Raw genomic sequence first — 18069 nt, 5'->3', positions numbered from 1 at the left:
TCTGCCAGATGGAATTTGGAGATAAACTTCTAGGGTTAACTCCTGTTCCTTGATTTGGCAGATGCAGGACTTGGCAGACAGAACAGTGTTGCACAATTTCTTTAGCTTGTTTCCATGATGGACCATATCTTTTTCTAACGCCTGCAGCATTAAGATGGGTTAAAGAATGAAATGTTTGTGCATCAGCAAAGGCTGCAGACACCAATGCATTTGCCCTTTGAATAAGTTTAGTTAAAGGGCCAGGGAGGTTAGTATGTGCTCTTTTATGAGTAATATAGAAAGGGGAATGCCTTTGTTGTACTGCTTGCTGTAAAGAATGAAATAAAAGATTAAGTTGTTCATCAGTCACATTTCGAACTAAGGCACATTCAATATTTTGTGAGGCTTGCACTACATAGGCTGAATCAGAAACAATGTTTACTGGTTGTTTAAAAGTTTTTAACACTGTTATCACAACCATAAGTTCAGCCGTTTGAGCAGAAGCAAAGTTAGTTTGAAAAACTTGCTGTTGAGGTCCTGCAAATGAGGCTTTTTCCATTACTAGATCCATCAGTAAAAACAGTAATGGCCCCTTCAATAGGGGCTTTTTGAGTAATAGAAGGCAATATCCAGGATGTTAATTTTAGAAACTGGAAGATTTTAGACTTAGGATAATGATTATCAAGAATGCCAACAAAACTGGCCAAATTAACCTGCCATTCTTGGGAATTAGTATAGGCTTGTTGAATTTGTTGTTTAGTTAATGGAACTGTAATCTGATTTGGATCATATCCCATTAGCTTTGCTGTGTGCAGCCTTGCTTGTCCTACTAGTGCAGCCATTTGATCTAAGTACAGAGTGAGCATTTTGATTGTATTGTGAGGTAGAAAAAGCCACTCAACGAGATCATCCTGTTGAACTGTAACTCCTGTAGGCGAATGCTTAGTAGGAAAAACTAAAAACTGTAATGGCTGTATCGGATTAATCCATTCTACTTGTGCTTGCTGAATTTTTTCCTCAATTAATTGATGTTCCTTCAATGCTTCTTTGGACAGAGAGCATTTACTGTTAAGGTTAGAATCACCTCATAAAGTAGAAAAGAGGTGAGACATAGCATAGGTAGGAATGCCTAAAGTTAGATGAGTCCAATTAATGTCTCTTAATCATTTTTGGAAATCATTTAAGGTTTCCACATTATCTCTTCAGCTTTGAACCTTTTGAGGCTTAATAGCACTTTGCTCTACCTTCATTCCTAGATATTGAAAGGGAATAGAAGTTTGGATTTTATCGGGGGCTATAATTAACCCTGCCACATTTATAGCCTTTTCTGTTTGTAGCACAACATCAATTCTTCCCTAGTTTCAGCTGCACTCAGAATATCATCCATGTAATGGATAACATAACATTTTTTGAACTGTTCTCTAACTGGCTTAATAGCTTTCCTGACATAAGTTTGACAGATAGTCGGGCTATTTAGCATGCCTTTTGGTAGTACTTTCCAATAATATCTGTCCACTGGTTCTTTATTATTTATGGCAGGAACAGTAAAAGCAAATTTTTCATAATCTTGGGCAGCTAAAGGAATGGTAAAAAACAGTAATCCTTTATATCTATCAGTATGAGAGGCCAGTATTTTGGAATCATTGTTGGGGAGGGCAGCCCTGGTTGTAGCACGCCCATGGGTTGAATCACAGCATTAACAGCCCTTAAATCTGTTGACATTCTCCATTTCCCTGATTTTTTCTTAATGACAAATACAGGAGAATTCCAAGGGGAGAAAGTAGGCTCTATATGTCTCTTTTGCAATTGTTCCTGCACCAGCTCTTTTAAAGCCTCCAGTTTTTCCTGTTTCAGTGGCCATTGCTCCACCCAAACTCGTTCGGCCGTTAGACAAAGAAGAGGAATGGGAGCCAGAGGCTCAACAATGGCTGCTGCTAAAAATGATACCACAATCCGGTCCGATCTGTTTGCTGTTTTAATTCTAAAGGTTCTGATTGGCCATTTTTATCTTTTCCTAGTCCTTTTCCTGGGTGATATCCCATATTTCTCATCATTTGTTTACTATTACTATATTGAAATGTAGGAATAGATATTTCAGCATCCTATTGTTGCAATATGTCTCTACCCCATAAATGGACAGGAATAGGTATAATGATAGGTTGGATTGTCCCTGCCTGACCATCCGGCCCTTGACATGGTAAAATCAAAGAACTCTGAAAAACTTCCGAGGCAGCTCCTATTCCAACAATACCAATGGATGCCTTTTGCTTAGGCCAGTGCTGGGGCCATTGATTTATGGCAATAATAGAGACATCAGCTCCAGTATCTACTAGTCCTTCAAAATCTTTTCCCTGAATAGTTACTATGCAAATAGGTCTTTTGTCAGACACTTGATTAACCCAATACACGGCCTTTCCTGCTGGATTAGTATTACCAAAACCTCCTGTTCTTTTCACTGTGCTGCTTCCTAGTTTTATGTAAGGTAACAGCAACAACTGAGCAATTATTTCTCCTGGGGAGGCAGACCACGGAGTTGAGGAACTAATAACTAATTGAATTTCTCTGGTATAATCAAAGTCAATTATTCCTGTATGCACAGTGACGTCTTTTAAGTTTAGAGTAGACCTTCCAAATAGACTGACTCTTCCTGAGGGTAAGGGTCCCCTAACTCCCATGGGGACCTTCTTTGGTGGCTCCTCAGGAAGTAAGGAGATTGGAATTGTGCTGTAGAGGTCTATGGCAGCACTGCTTGCTGAGGCGGGGGACAATTGTTGTACATTTGTAAGGGCACTGGCTGTGCCAGGTATGCCTCTGTCTTGAACCCCTCTTCCCATTTCCTGAAAGAGGTTGTCCATCTTTGCTAAATTTAGAATGATACTGACTTGCCCAGTGATTGCCTTTCTTACACTGGGGACATAAACCAGGACTTTTCTGTTGATTGATGGTAGTAGTTTTTGCCTTTTGATTTCCTTTTTTACATTCTTTTGTGTCAAAATTGTCCACAATTAAAGCAAGAGCCTGAGAAACGGGGCATATTCTTTCCTACTCTTAATCCAGCCATAGCCTGAGATAAAAAAGTAGCCTTATGTAAGTTACCTCCAATCCCATTGCAAGCCTTAATATATTCAGCTAAATAAGACTTCCCTCTCAGGGGTCTAATAGCAATTTGACACTCTGCATTAGCATTATCTTATGCAAGAAGCTGTATTACAACACCCTGAGCTGTTTTGTCAGTTATGGCTTTATACGCAGCCTCTTGGAGCCGAGCAACAAAATCAATATATGGTTCTTTAGGTCCTCGTCAGACAGAAGCATATTTTTCTCCTGTAACATTTATCCTTTCCCATGCCAGTAAGCACACAAAGTGCAGCTGAACAATGGCAACATCCTCCATTACTGCTTGATTTTCTAACCAACCCCAATTAGGGCCTATTCTCATTAACTGTTAAAAGGAAAAAGGCACAGGTGGCTGCACTTGTGTGTTTTCCCTTGCCTGAGTTTAAGCTTCATCAGCCCACCAGGTTTTAAACTGCAAGTACTGAGATGGAGTGAGAACAGATTTTGTCAAAGTATCCCAATCATATGGTATTAATATATTATCAAGAGCTTTTTTTTTTAATAAAGTTTGCACAAAAGGAGAGTTCGGTCCATATTGACTAACTCTTAAATTCCTTTAGTAACTTAAATTCCTTTAGTAACTTAAAAGGAAAAGTGGCCCAATTAGCTATGTTCTGTCCTCCTTGCTGGATTATAGTAACAGGAAATTGCCATGCTTCAAGGTCTCCCTCAGCTCTAGCTTTTTGAATAGAATTTTGTATAGCATCACCAATTGCTCCAGGTTTTAATGTTGCAACTACAGGAGCAGTAAGTTTTTCAGCTAATTTATTTTCTCACCCTTTAAGGGGATAGAGAGGAGGTGGCCATTCACTTAGTTCAGCAGGTGGAGCCGACGGGCTAGTAAAACATACCTTTTTTAGTTTTCCTTTCTTTTCTTTAATCTCCTCCAGTAGCTGCTCCTCATACTCAGAATCTGAAGTTAGTTTTTTACACTTGTCCTCTTCCTCATCTGAATCTATGTCATCAAACCAATTCTGTCCCATTCATCCAACTCCATAGTCCCTTGTTCAGGAAACCATGGGCAAAACTTCTTTACTGTACTGAAGAGTAATGATAAATTCTGAGTACTAACCTTCACTCCCCATCTTCATAATAAATGCCTTAAGAAATTTAAATAAGCAGAATGTCTGCTTTCACTTTGTCCTATTGTTACCCTGGTTCTTCTGAGCACTTAGCTTTCCCGCTGAGCTTCTTTTGGATGTCCTTGGGTGCCCTTTGACAATGCGTCCTCTGCTTTCACATGCTGTAGTGCTCCTTCACTGCAGTCTTTGTCACCCACGTTGGGCAGCCAGGAATGTTGGGGCGATCAGACCCAACACCAGGTCTTGGGGGCGATGAAGTCTGGCAGAGTCAAAGGAATGAGAAAAAGACAGTTTGAGAGAGAAAGTAGGACCAGGGAGCCATCGTGAGTGTGGAGGCTGCTAAAGGCCCCGAGCTGTGGGAGCTCACGCTATTTATTGGTGCTCGAACAAAGCAACAGGTGGTGAGAATGTGGAGGTTGAAAGGAAACAGTGTATCAAGTGAATGAGAAACATATGGCTGCTTGAGATAATGGGAGTGCTAAAAGCAAGGAGCCAGCAAGTCTAGCAGACATGCAAGCCCTGCCTCAGCTTCTCTCCCAACACTCAGCTTTTCTCCCAACAGGAAGCTGCTGGAACATTCTTGTACACATTGTTTTGTAGAAATCTGCTTTCATTTGTCTTGGATAAACAACCAGGGGAAGTATCGCTAGGTCCTATGTTTGACTTTATAAGGAACTGTTAAACTGCTTTCCACAGTAGCTGTGCCATTTTGTGTGTCTGCCAGCAGCACGTGACAGTTCCGCCTGCCCTGCAGCCTTACCAGAAATCTTTTGATTTCAGCTCTTCTAGTGGGGATGCAGTTATTATATCATCATGGTTTCAATTTGCATTTCCCTAATGAAGAACGATGTTCCACACCCTTTCATGAACTTTTTTGCCATTTTGTCTATCTTCTCTGGTCAAGTGTCTGGTCAAACCTTTTACCATTAAAAAAGTTTAACTGGGGCCAGGCTCGGTGGCTCATGCCTGTAATCCCAGCACTTTGGGAGGCCGAGGCGGGTGGATCACCTGAGGTCGGGAGTTTGAGACCAACCTGACCAATGTGGAGAAACCCCATCTCTACTAAAAATGCAAAATTAGCCAGGTGTGGTGGCTCATGCCTGTAATCTCAGCTACTCCGGAGGCTGAGGCAGGAGAATCACTTGAACCTGGGAGGCGGAGGTTGCAGTAAGCCAAGATCTCACCATCACACTCCAGCCTGAGCAACAAGAGAGAAACTCCATCTCAAAAAAAAAAAAAAAAAAAAAAAAAAGTTTAACTGGGCTGGGTGCGGTGGCTCACAGCTGTAATCTGAGAACTTTGGGAGGCCTAGACAGATGGATCACTTTAGGTCAGGAGATCAAGACCAGCCTGGCCAACATGGCGAAACCCTGTCTCCACCAAAAATACAAAAATTAGCCGGTCGTGGTGGCACGTGCTTGTAGTCCTAGCTACTTGGGAGGCTGAGGCAGGAGAATCACCTGAACCCACGAGGTAGAGGCTGCAGTGAGCCAAGATTGCACCACTCTACTCAAGCCTGGGCGACAGAGCAAAACTGAGTCTTAAAAAAAAGTTAAACTGTTTTCTTATTGATTTATAAGATATAAGCCAGCTGTAGTGGTGTGTGCCTCTTGTCCCAGCTACTTGGGAGACCAAGGCAGGAGGATTGCTTGAAACTTGAGCTCAGGAGTGTAAGGTCAGCCTGGGCAACATAGTGAGACTCTGTGTAGGAGTCTCATAGGAGCTCCAGAATGAGCCAGCCCTGCTGACACTGTGACTTCAGTCTGCCTGAGGCTAACTGTGGACGTCGGGCCTCTGTAACTGTAAGATGGTTAAGTTTATGTTCATTTGTGGGATTATGCAGGCACCTCTGTTTAGTGGAGGACTTGAAGCTATCTCTTCTGACTCTAAGTCTGCGCTGCTTCTGTTCCTACCATTGTTCAGGGTGGAAAGGAGCAGGTTAATTCAGGTGGTGGGAACAGTGTGAGGAAGTCCCCAGGTAAACATGAGCGTTGCAGCCCAGGGAGCAGGTGAGTCTCAGTTACAGCAGAATGTGCTGGGAGAGTGGGAGGTAAGGCCCATTGGGTGGATCCACTAGGTTTGGAGGCAGAGTTTGGGCTGCAGATGGTGAGAAACCACGTAGCAGTTGGAGCACTTAGGGGTTTGTCAGAAGGGTCAGGGCCACTGGCCCAGGCAGGAGCAGGTGCTGGGGAGACAGCCCTCACCTGCCCCCTCACTGGGCTCTGATGGGAGGCATGCCTGGTGGGCTGTTCATTATTATTGAACAGCGCTGCCCAGCTCCATGGACCAAGCTGCTTTTGTGAATGAGGGTTGGGGAATCCAGGCCAAGGCCATCTCATCTCTCAGGAACCCTCTGGCTCATTGGACAGCTCCATCTCTCAATGTTCTCCAAACTGTTGCTGGCCTCGCTGAGGATGTTCTGAGCTGGCACTATCATCCTGGGCTGCACTTCACTCCAGTCCACCCGCACTTTACTCTATTATCCTGCACCCTGAAAAGGTGTTATCGAAGGGGACCTTGTGCATTGGAAGCTAAGTGCACCTCTGTCTGGGAGCTGCAAAGTATGCAGTGGTCATCTTTGCTGCTTCTGCCCCAGTGCCACACTCTCAAGAGTGAGAACATGGGCAGGATTGTCAATGGCTTCACTCCCCTGTCTCACCACTGGGATCTCTGGCTGATGCTGGTCCAAGGATTCAGGATGCCTCCAGACCATGGGACAATGAATTTTCTGTTCTGTTTTCTACTTCTTCCCAGCCTAGGGCAGTTCAAAGCCAGCTTCTTTCAGGAAGCCTGCTCTGATAGCACCACCTAACTGAAAACACTGATTTTCTGTGCTGCTCATTTTCAGTGGTGAGTGGTTGTGAATTCAGTGTTTCATTGCACATGGTCTCATGTGGCTCTCTAGTGGTCCTGGAGAAGCAAGTGTGAGATGGATGCCTCGTCTGGTGAGGTTACAGACTTCCTGAGGGCTGAACAGTTTTTCTTCCTTTGTGCCATGTCCCACCAAATAGATGATAAACCACTGGAGGGCAGGTAGTGTTTGACATGAAAACAAAGTTTACGGTGCCCAATCATTGTTCAGTAAACTTTCCAAGGAAAGAAGGAGTGGAGAGGCCATTTGTTAATTGAAAAGATATTTCCTGTCTAGTGGAGTAGATTCCTAAATTTAGGGCTAAACGTGCCATGCAGGTCTAATTTTCTGCATCGTGCAAAGACAGTCCCTTTTGCTTCTTTTGTATACTCTCTTTGCATTTGTTCCATAGACACCTGATGTTTATAGAATGCTCTGTGCAATAGAGATGGAGGATTCAATGGTGAATGACAGGTGATTTTTCTCTGCAGGTGGCTATCCTAGCCACTCCAAGACTTTAACTATCTCTGTGAACATCAACACAAATCTCCAGCTCCAGACTCAAGCTCCTTTCTCAAATCTATTTCCTATTTTAGGGGTTAGGCAACCTTTGCAAACGTTAAGATGCAGACAGTTAGACCTGCAGCCCCAAGAAGAGCTGAGGTAATGCTTCTCTTTGCCAGGAGGGGTGCATGACATCACCTGACCCATTGAAGCAGTGGGCACCATGGGGGTCGGGGGATGCTAACAGGCACAGCTGGCCCTCCTCACCCATGGATTCCACATCTGTGGGTCCTGGATTCAACTGGGGATTCAACCACCTGGGGTAAAACTATTTGAGAAATATTGTGGCTTTACTGTGAAGGGGTGGCCTGCCCCTCCACACCTGTGGGTATTTCTAGTCAGGTGGGACGAGAGACTGAGAAAAGAAATAAGACACAGAGACAAAGTATAGAGAAACAACAGTGGGTCCAGGGGACCGGTACTCAGCACACCAAGGACCTGCACCGGCACCGGCCTCTGAGTTCCCTCAGTTTTTATTGATTATTATTTTCATTATTTCAGCAAAAAGGAATGTAGTAGGACAGCAGGGTGATAATAAGGAGAAGGTCAGCAAAAAACATGTGAGCAAAAGAATCTATGTCATAATTAAGTCAAGGGGAGGTACTATGCTTGGATGTGCATGTAGGCCAGATTTATGTTTCTCTCCACCCAAACATCTCAGCGGAGTAAAGAATAACAAGGCAGCATTGCTGCAAACATGTCTCGCCTCCCACCATAGGGCGGGTTTCCTCCTATCTAAGAATTGAACAAATGTACAATTGGGTTTTATACTGAGACATTCAGTTCCCAGTGGCAGGCAGGAGACAGTGGCCTTCCTTTATCTTAACTGCAAGAGGCTTTCCTCTTTTACTAATTCACCTCAGCACAGACCCTTTACGGGTGTTGGGCTGGGGGACAGTCAGGTCTTTCTCATCCCACAAGGCCATATTTCAGACTATCACATGGGGAGAAACCTTGGACAATACCCGGCTTTCAAGGGCAGAGGTCCCTGCGGCTTTCCACAGTGCATTGTGCTCCTGGTTTATTGAGACTTGAGAATGGCAATGACCTTTATCAAGTATACTGCCTGTAAACATTTTGTTAACAAGGCACGTCCTGCACAGCCCTAGATCCCTTAAACCTTGATTTTATACAACACATGTTTTTGTGAGCTCCAGGTTGGGTCAAAGTGGCTAGGGCAAAGTGGCTGGGGCAAAGCTACAAATTAACAACATCTCAGCAAAGTAATTGTTTAAAGTACAGGTCTTTTTCAAAATGGAGTGTCTTATGTCTTCCCTTTCTACATAGACACAGTGACAGTCTGATCTCTCTTTCTTTTTGCTACATACTGAACATGTACAAAATTTTCTTCTTGTCATTATTCCCTAGACAACTATTGACATAGCATTTACATTGAATTAGGTATCAGAAGTAATCTAGAGCTGATTGAAAGTGCATGCAGGGTGAACATAGGTTGTCTGCAAATGCTGCGCTGTTCTCTCTCAGGGGCTTGGGCACCTGCAATGTTGGTATTGTCAAGGGAGGTTCCTGGAACCAATCCCCTACGGATACCGAGGAATGACAGTATTTGGGTTTTGATAGAAAGCTGAGAAACCCAGAACATCAGAGATAACCTCCTCGCACTAGGAAGCTGAGTTAAAATCAGGAGAAGCCAGTGGCTAAATTCACAGTCATTTTACACACAAGAGCAAAACACATGTTTTACAACAATGGAGGAAAAACTCAGTGATCGCTCACTGAAGTGAATAAAAGTTACAGTGATAGTTACAACAACACAGCAATAGGGTATATTGAGAAGGAAGATGTCCTTCAAGAGTTTAGGGTTTTGTTGGGGGAGCCAGAGCCTCTCTCGGGATGCACTCTCCTTTGGAAGCACTGACCTGGCCCCTGGGCCCATGACATGGGAATAGCAGGTGAGCCAGCAGAGTCCCAGCAACCCCTCAGTTCAGTTTGTCTCCTTAGACAGCATCCACCTCCCCAATCCTCCATCAGCTCCTTTTCCAGTTTCCTCCATCCTGCACTTGTTTTTGCAAGGCAGAGAGGGAGTTGTCTGTGCTTAGGACAATTCCTCACATTGCCAGGAGAGGGCAGCAGATCACTCTCCCATCCCAGTTGCTGCCTTGGCGCTGTCCAGGATTCCAGTCATTTTTCAAGGGTTATTGAGTGCTTGTGGAATAGGAGACCGTTCCAGCCTCAGTTTCGGCCAGGCACTGGGAATGCAAAGCCGACTGAGATATGGGGTCCCGCTCTGCAGGAGCCCGTGGTCTAAGAAGGCGAGGCAGCCATGGAAACAGAAACAGGTCCAAAGACTGGGGTGAGGCACTGGGGCAGAAGGCCCTTCAGGGTCTGTGGGGTCCCCATGAGGTGACAAGAGGAACGGCATCAGAAAACACCCAGCAGGAAGAGGTGCTAGAGCTGAATCTTGGAAGCAGGTAAGTTTTCCCAGTTCCTAGGCCAGGCAAGGCACCCCAGGCAGGGGAGCCGGGCCTCCCACGACCACAGGGCGGGCTTGGCCTCAAACAGGGTGCTGCAGCAGGAGGAGCATCTCAGGGAGGGGAGGATCATGGAGGGCTGTCCTCCCTGGCCATGCTAAGGAATCTGTACCAGGACCCAAAGGGAACCGGGAAGCCACTGAAGGGTTTCATTAGGAGAAGGACCAAAGCAGACCTGCACTTTTAAATGACAGCTTCCTGTTCTGCCTGTGGAGGATGGACATGGCAGGATGGAGAAGGGCAGGCCTGAAGGCCACTGGCCGGGTCAGCTTGGCTTGAACTAGGTAGGAGAGCGACGGTGGTGGTCTGAACTAAGGCAGGAGCATGGGAGTGGAAAGCGGGGTGGGCGTGAGGTTGAAATGACAGGTCTTTGGCTGGATGGGGGCTGGGCCAGATGAGGGCAGAAGTCTTTCAACTTTCTGGCTTTAGTGGCTGGAGTGAGTGCTGGTGGCAGCTGATGAGACAACACAGGGGAGGAAGACATCTCTGGAGAAAGATTATGAGTCATTGACAAATACGGGGCATCCCCCAGTCCCCCATTTCTTTCCCACTATATCCCCTAATCTAGATCCTTGCTATTTTTCATCAGTTCTGAAATAGTGGCTTCTTGCTGGGTCTCACAAGGTCCAGTCTCTCTGTTGGAGGTGCCCGGGAATTCTTTATTTCAATACGTGCTTATGAACAACCTGTCTGGGGCAGGCACTGTGATGAGTTCCTTCTCCCACAGAGCTTATGGCCTAGTGCAGAGGGAAGGTAGTGAAGGAAGGGACAGACGGTGAAGCTGATGGTTGAAGTCCAGTGTGCAGCACGGTCTCATGAGTGAAGAACAGGCTGCAAGGAGAACATTCCAGGTGGGGCCTGCGATCTGGACTTCAGAGTGCCGTGGAGGTTTCCTAAAGGAATGCCATCTGGGCTCAACTGGATGTGCAGGGGCTCCCCGGTGAGGGGGTGGGGTGGCAGCAGGCCAGGGCTGGGGAGAGGAGTTCCTGTGGGGCTGGAAGGGGTGGGTGCAGTGCCTGACCCTGTGGCACAGGACATGAGAAGCAGGCAGCCTCCACTTGAGAGGACACCGGGCGTGGTCAGCAAGGATAACAGTGGCAGGGCCTGATAGGGTTAGCTTGCACCAAGCTGAGTGGGGAATGAGTTGTGCCAGGCCTCCTGTGGGTGGATGGATCCTCAGGCCTGGAGGGGTGTCCTTCTGAAGGAGACTTCCTAGTCTCTGACAGATTTGGGAATCTGTCAGATTCCCTCTCTCTGGGAAGAGGCTACAAACTCTAGGCTAGGTATGGGCAAACTACAGCCAAGTTTTGTTTTACCAGAACACGGCCATGCTTCTTCATGGATGTGTTGTCCATTGTTGCTTTAGTGAGTTGAGTAGTTGCAAGAGACCACATGTTCTGCAAAGCCTCAAACATTTCCTAACTGGCTCTTCATGGAAAAGGTTTCCTAAGCCCTGCTATAAACTGGCAGGCAGCTTTCCTGAATAGAGTTCAGGCCTGGTCTGCATGTGCTGAGACAGTGAGCCCGTATCCTAAAGCTGGATCTCCCAAAACGCACGCCTGTCCCAGGTCTTACGAATCTGTGAGTCACTGAGCATATGAATATGCATATGGTCATGTTTCAATGTGCACATGGTGATGTGTCAACATGCATGTGATTGTGCATTAGCATGCATTTGGCCACGTGTAAACGTGCACATGGTCGTGTGTGAACATGCACATGGTTGTGTATGAATGTGCACATGGCCATGTGATGTGAACTTGAAGGTGCAGTGCCAGGCGGGGATAGGCCTTCCATGAGTGGTCCATGAGCTTGGCCACTTGCTGCAAGAGGCCTCTTCTCGAATCTTGTCCTAAGTCTGTTAGCCCTTGCTTGGCACCATGGAGTGACTTTCTTGCTACTGAATGGGATTCAGATGCCTGAACCTGACCTTCTCCATACAGGGCCCTAGGAGACCATTCCAGCCTCAGTTTCCACCTCTCCGCAAATGCCTGCTTGCTTCAGCCAAACCTGACTACGCCCCACTCTGCACACATTACTTTCTCCACCTTGGTGGCCGAATCCTTTGGGGCCCACCTCTCACATTCTGCTCCCTGTTCTTGGTTATTTGGGCTTTTGTCTTGTGTGCTCTATCAGGTTCTAGGCTTTGTAAGGGTGAATTCCAGGTCTCCACTCATTTATATGTGCCCAGTAGGGCTGGTACTTGGGAGGGTCTTCATGGTGACTGAGGCCATGGTTCCTTTGCACTGTTCCTTGAATTCACTTGGCACTTAAATACTCATCCTGAAATGGTGCTTTGAAAGTGATGCTTGCAGTCAATTATGGGTTCACTGTATTATGGATCCCTTGCACCCAATACCTGGCACATAAGAAATGAATGAAAAATAGTGAATGAATTAGTGAATGAACTCAAGTATGCCTACAAGGTGAGAGGAAAGTGATCCTACTTACTAGGTGTGCTAGGAAGGCATTTGGGACTGTTGGCTTTGCTGTTGCATAGTAGGCCTGGGGCTCTGAAGGCTGGCATTTCCTCATTCTAAACCCCAAATTTCAATAAATTACCACCAAGTGGACAAAGGTCCATGGGCCAGAGCTCTTAGTGGGAATAACATACCTTTTTTGGATGTGATTAACGGACAGGGAGTATACAAAACTAAAAACAATGTGTGCTGACTACCTGTAAGCCATGGTGATAAAGCACTCTGTATACATGATCTTATTCAATGCTTGCTACAAACCCATGAAGTGGATTTTCAGACAAACTTTCTATTCCGGAGCATTTTAAACAAGAGGCTAGTGTAGTGAGCTTTCACCTACTCATCAGCGGATTCAGATATTTGTTATCTCGTGGCCAATCTTGTTTCATGTGCACTCCTGCATGCTTCTCCTCTTCCTCTCTTGTTATTTTATAGCAAATCCCACATATCATATCATTTCCTCCCGGAACGTCTTGGTATATGTCTGTAAAAGACAAGGATTCTTGTTTTGTTCTTTCAAGACAAGGTCTCTGTCGCCCGGGCTGGAATTCAGTGGCACGATTATGGCTCACTGTGGCCTTGACCGCTCCTGCCTCAGCTTCCTAAGTAGCTGGGACTACAGACCCACACCCCCATGCCCAGCTAATTTTTAATTTTTATTTTAGTAGAGACAGGGTCTTGCTATGTTGCCCGACTGGTCTAGAATTCCCACCTTCAAATGATCTTCCTGCCTCGGCCTCCCAAAATACTGAGATTATAGGTATGAACCACTGTCCTGGTGACAAGAACTCTTTTAAAAACATAATCCCAGTACCACGATCAACCAACCATCCCACACCATTGCTCTTTAATATTGTCAACTCTCCTGCTAGCTCCAAATTTCCAGTAATTTCATATATTTTTTGTTTGTTTGAATCAGGATCCAAATAAAGTCTGTTTTGGATTGTTTCATTCATATCTTAGCTTTTTTTGACCCTGAAAACTTCCCCATTTGATCTCTTTTTTGTCTCTTGCAGTTTATTTATTGAATAAATTAGGCGGTTTCCCCATAGTTTGGATTATGCTAACTGTATTCTCATTATGCTGTTTCTCATAGTTTGAATTTGGCTAATTGTATCCTTGTGATATTGATTAACTTGTTCTTCACTTTGTTCTAGTTTTTATAAATTAGTAGTTTGATCTGAAAGCTTGGTCAGATTTAGGTTGGATTTGGGGGGTCAAGGCAAAAAGACTGTGCTAGTTTCTTCCAGAAGGAGGTGTGTACTGTCTGGCTATCTTTTTTTTTTTTTTTTTAATGATGTTAACAGCCATTGATCAATTATGGATTAAACAATGATGGTATTGTTATATCATTTCTTCTTCATTTATGAGCTGCCATACTTCCAGAAGGAGATATTGCTACCCTGAGAAGGGTCTTGCATGAAGAAAAAAAAGTAAATATAAAAAAGAGATGCAGCTTCTTATAATTATTGTGTTACCCAGTTGTACAATTTAGATAGAAAAGGCCAGTTAGTGGCTTGATTTGTTCTTTTTGTTTACCATTTTTCAAAATGATGGTCTGTTTCATTTATATCCTTTGATGGTGACCACTTTTATTTATTTATTTATTTAGACAGGGATGGTCTAGCTCTGTTGCTCAGGCTGGCATGCAGTGGGACAATCATGCCACCATAGCCTCAAGCTTCTGTGCTCAGGCAATCCTCCCATCTCAGCCTCCTGAGTACCTGGGACCACAGACACGGGCCCTTAAGCCTGAGTAATTTAAAACATTTTTTGTAGAGGTAGGGTCCCTCTGTGTTGTCCAGGCTGGTCTTGAACTCCTGGGCTGAAGTGATTCTCCTGCCTCCGCCTCCCAAAGGCATGAGCCACTGTCCCCAACCCACATTTATTTATTTATTTATTTATTTACTTATTTTTTCTTTTTTTTTGAAATGGATTCTTGCTCTGTTGCCCAGACTGGAGTGCAATGGCAAGGTATTGGCTTACTGCAACCTCCGCCTCCTGGGTTTAGGTGATTCTCCTGCCTCAACCTCCTGAGTAGCTGGGATTACAGGCATGTGCCACTACACCCAGCTAATTTTGTATTTTTAGTAGAGATGCAGTTTTACCAGGTTGGCCAGGCTGGTTGCGAACTCCTGACCTCAGGTGATCTTCCTGCCTTGGCCTCCCAAAGTGCTGGGGTTGTAGGTGTGAGCCCTTGTGGCTGGACAACCCACTTTTATTTTTTTTATAAAGAATCATTATGAATGCAGACATTCAAACACATTTGATGTATTTCAATTCACTGCAATTATTATCCTTATTAATGTACAAAATGTCCTATCTTTGGTTAGAAGGAGTCCCTTCAGATTGGCTCTTCAGATGTGTTGAAATCATCCTAATCTTTGATAGATTCCTTGCTATCCAGAGTGACAGTGTTCCAGGCTTGTCTTATACATTTCTGGCCTAGACCTGGAATCAGCACTCTCTCCAGGAAGAATTGTTTTCTTTTAGTGGTATTTTGAGACAATCTTCGTGCTAGGGGTAAATATTATAATTTTAAAACTTAAAAAAATTGCCCGGTGCAGTGGCTCATGCCTGTAATCCCAGCACTTTGGGAGGCTGAGATGTGTGGATAACCTGAGGTCAGGAGTTCGAGACCAGCCTGGCCAACATGATGAAACCCTGTCTGTACTAAAAATACAAAAAATTAGCCGGGCTTCACGGCAGGAGCCTGTAATCCCAGCTACTTGGGAGTCTGAGGCAGGAAAATCGCTTGAACCTGGGCGGCAGAGGTTTCAGTGAGCTGAGATCGTGCCATTGCACTCCAGCCTGGGCAACAAGAGCAAAACTCTGTCTTAAAAAAAAAGAAAAAACAAAAAAAAACCTTAAGAAAATTAACAGCTTTATAGAGGTCTAATTTACATACTAAAATTCACCCATTTTAAGTGTACAATTCAATGATTTTGTGTGTGTGTGTGTGAGACAAGGTCTCACTCTGATACCAAGGCTGGAGCATAATAGTGCTATCATATGGCTCACTGCAGCCTCAACCTCTTGGGATCAGGTGCTCCTCCTGCCTCAGCTTCTTGAGTAGTTGAGACTACAGGCTTGTGCCACCACACCTGTTTAATTTTTTTTTTTTTTTACTAAACGTTTAAAATATATTTCTAAACAGAATGGGCCGACTCAGTCACAGTAACTGTTGATCTCCATAGTAGAGCAACCCACAAAGACAGAACTGATTTTTTTCCCATAATCAGGGGTGAAAAATATACAACTTGTTTCTGAACCAAAACCACAATTTCTGCAGTTTAAAATGTTTCACTGCTAATATGGCCCTGGTAGAAATTATGTAGTTTTTTTTTCTTCTTTAAAAAAAAAAAATTAAAAAAATTTCCTAAGACACTAAATCCTCAATCTGGAATGTAGATTCTGAGCACAAAGCAGCTCAGTTAACCTAAAAAATAAAGAAAAAATTCCCATCACCTGTCTCAGTAGGGCCTGAAAGGAGAGAAGTAGTGTGGGGAACCCCTGCTTTGGTATGGAGAGTCACGGCCCCTTGACCCAGACCGAGACCGTGAGTAGCCATAGCTGGTGCTTCTCTCAGGATAAACTCGGATGTAGGAAGTTTCACCCTCATGAGAGTGGAATTTGGTGTCATCCAGTTTACGCAGGGCATATTCCATGTCTTCTTTTCTGAGATACTCAACCATCCCCACTCCATCCTTCTGCACATCAGCATTAACAGACATCCCCAGCTTCTCGCATGTGATCCTTCAGGTCCTGCCAGCTGCCTGACGGAGGAAGTCCTGAAACAAGAACTCGGAAATCAGATCTTCTTGTAGGAGGCCCATTCCTCCCACCACGGGGCCACCCACCCCGACCTCCATAAGTCCTGGGGAACTCCACACGAAGCCGACACTGGCCATAATCATAACCATTTCTTCCATAAATAGCATCCTCTGCATCTCGGGGGTCCTCGAAGCGCACGAAGGCGAAGGGCACGAGGCCGTGCCGGTTCTTGAGCTCGATCTCGCGGATGCGGCCGTACTTGTAGAACAGGTCCTCCAAGTCCTTCTCGCGCACGTCGGTCGGAAGGTTCCCCACGTAGATGCGCCCGTCGCCCTCGCCGCCGCGCTCGTCCGCCGAGCCCGACATCCGCACCGCCCGACGCCGCGGGCCGCCGCAGCCCACGTCGCCGCCGCCGCCGCCTCAGCACGGGTCCCCCCGCAGCGTCCCCGCGGGCTCTGAGGCGCTCAGCCGCACTGCATTGTGGGAACGCGGAGCGGAAGCGAAGGGACACCTGTTTAATTTTAAAAAATTATTTGTAGAGATGGAGTCTCTATGTTTCCCAGACAGGTCTTGAACTCCTGGGCTCAAGTGATCCACTTGTCTTGGTCTCCCAAAGTGCTGGGATTACAGGTGTGAGCCACTGTGCCTGGTCCAATTCAATTATTTTTAGTATATTTAGTATATTTATGGAATTATATAACCATCACCGAAATGTAGGTTTAGAACATTTCGTCATCCCAGAAAGAAACTTGTGCCCATCAGAGTCACTTTTCAGTCTTATTCCCAGCTCTTGACAACCAGTAATCTGCTCTCTGTCCCTATATTAGGCTGTTCTGGACATTTCATATAAACTGAATCATGCAGTGTGTGTTCTTTTGCATCTGGCTTCTTTCATGAAGCATTGTGTTGTTGAGGTTGATCACTGTGGTAGCATGCCTCAGAACTTCCTTTTGATTGCTGAGTAGTATTCCTTTGTATACCCCACATTTTAATCCCTTTGTCAGTAGATGGGCGTTTGGGTTGTCTCCACCTTTTGGTTCTTGTGAATGGTGTTGTGAATATTCACATACAAGTCTTTCTGTCGACATACATTTTTATTTTCCCTGGGTAGATACCTAGAAGTAAAGTTGCTGGGTTTAAGGCAATTTTATTTTTAACATTATAAGAAACTGTCATGCTGTCTTCCAAAAAAGTGGCTGCACCATTTTACATTCCCACTGGCAGTGTATGAGGGTTTCGATTTCTCCACCTCCTCTCCAGCACTTGGTGTTATCTGTCTGATTGGTTGTACTCATTCTAGTGGGTGTAAAGCGACATCTCTTTGTGGATTGATTTGCGTTTTCCTAGTGACTAATGATGTTAAACACTTTTTAATGTGCTTATTGGACATTAATATATCATCTTTGGAGAAACGTCTATTCATGTTCTTTTCCCATTTTTAAGTTGGATTGTCTTTTAATGTTGAGTTGTAAGAGTTCTTCTGGATATATCCCTTATTAGACATATGATTTATAAATATTTTCTCTCATTCTGTGGGCTGTCTTTCCCTTTCTTGATTCTATTTTTTGATGTGCCAAGGTTTTAAATTCAGCTGACGTTCAATTTGCCATTTTTCATTTTCTCACTTTTTCCTTTTCCAGGTCTCATTATTTAGCCCCGGCTGGTCTTGAACTGTGCTTTTGACATTGCAGGTCTCATTATTTAGCCCCAGCTGGTCTTGAACTGTGCTTTTG

The 18069-nt window shown here is 44.9% G+C and overlaps 1 pseudogene; it reads right to left on the bottom strand.

The window, feature by feature from the left end:
- Nucleotides 1-15682: 15682 nt before the first annotated feature.
- On the bottom strand, nucleotides 15683-16717 carry LOC134739240 (serine/arginine-rich splicing factor 9-like; annotated as a pseudogene).
- Between the last annotated feature and the right edge of the window lie 1352 nt (nucleotides 16718-18069).

The sequence above is a fragment of the Pongo pygmaeus genome, chromosome 23, assembly GCF_028885625.2.
Source record: "Pongo pygmaeus isolate AG05252 chromosome 23, NHGRI_mPonPyg2-v2.0_pri, whole genome shotgun sequence".
In the NCBI taxonomy this organism is placed as follows: domain Eukaryota; kingdom Metazoa; phylum Chordata; class Mammalia; order Primates; family Hominidae; genus Pongo; species Pongo pygmaeus.
Note: the sequence above shows the minus strand (reverse complement) of the source record. Positions and strands in the feature narration are given on the sequence as shown.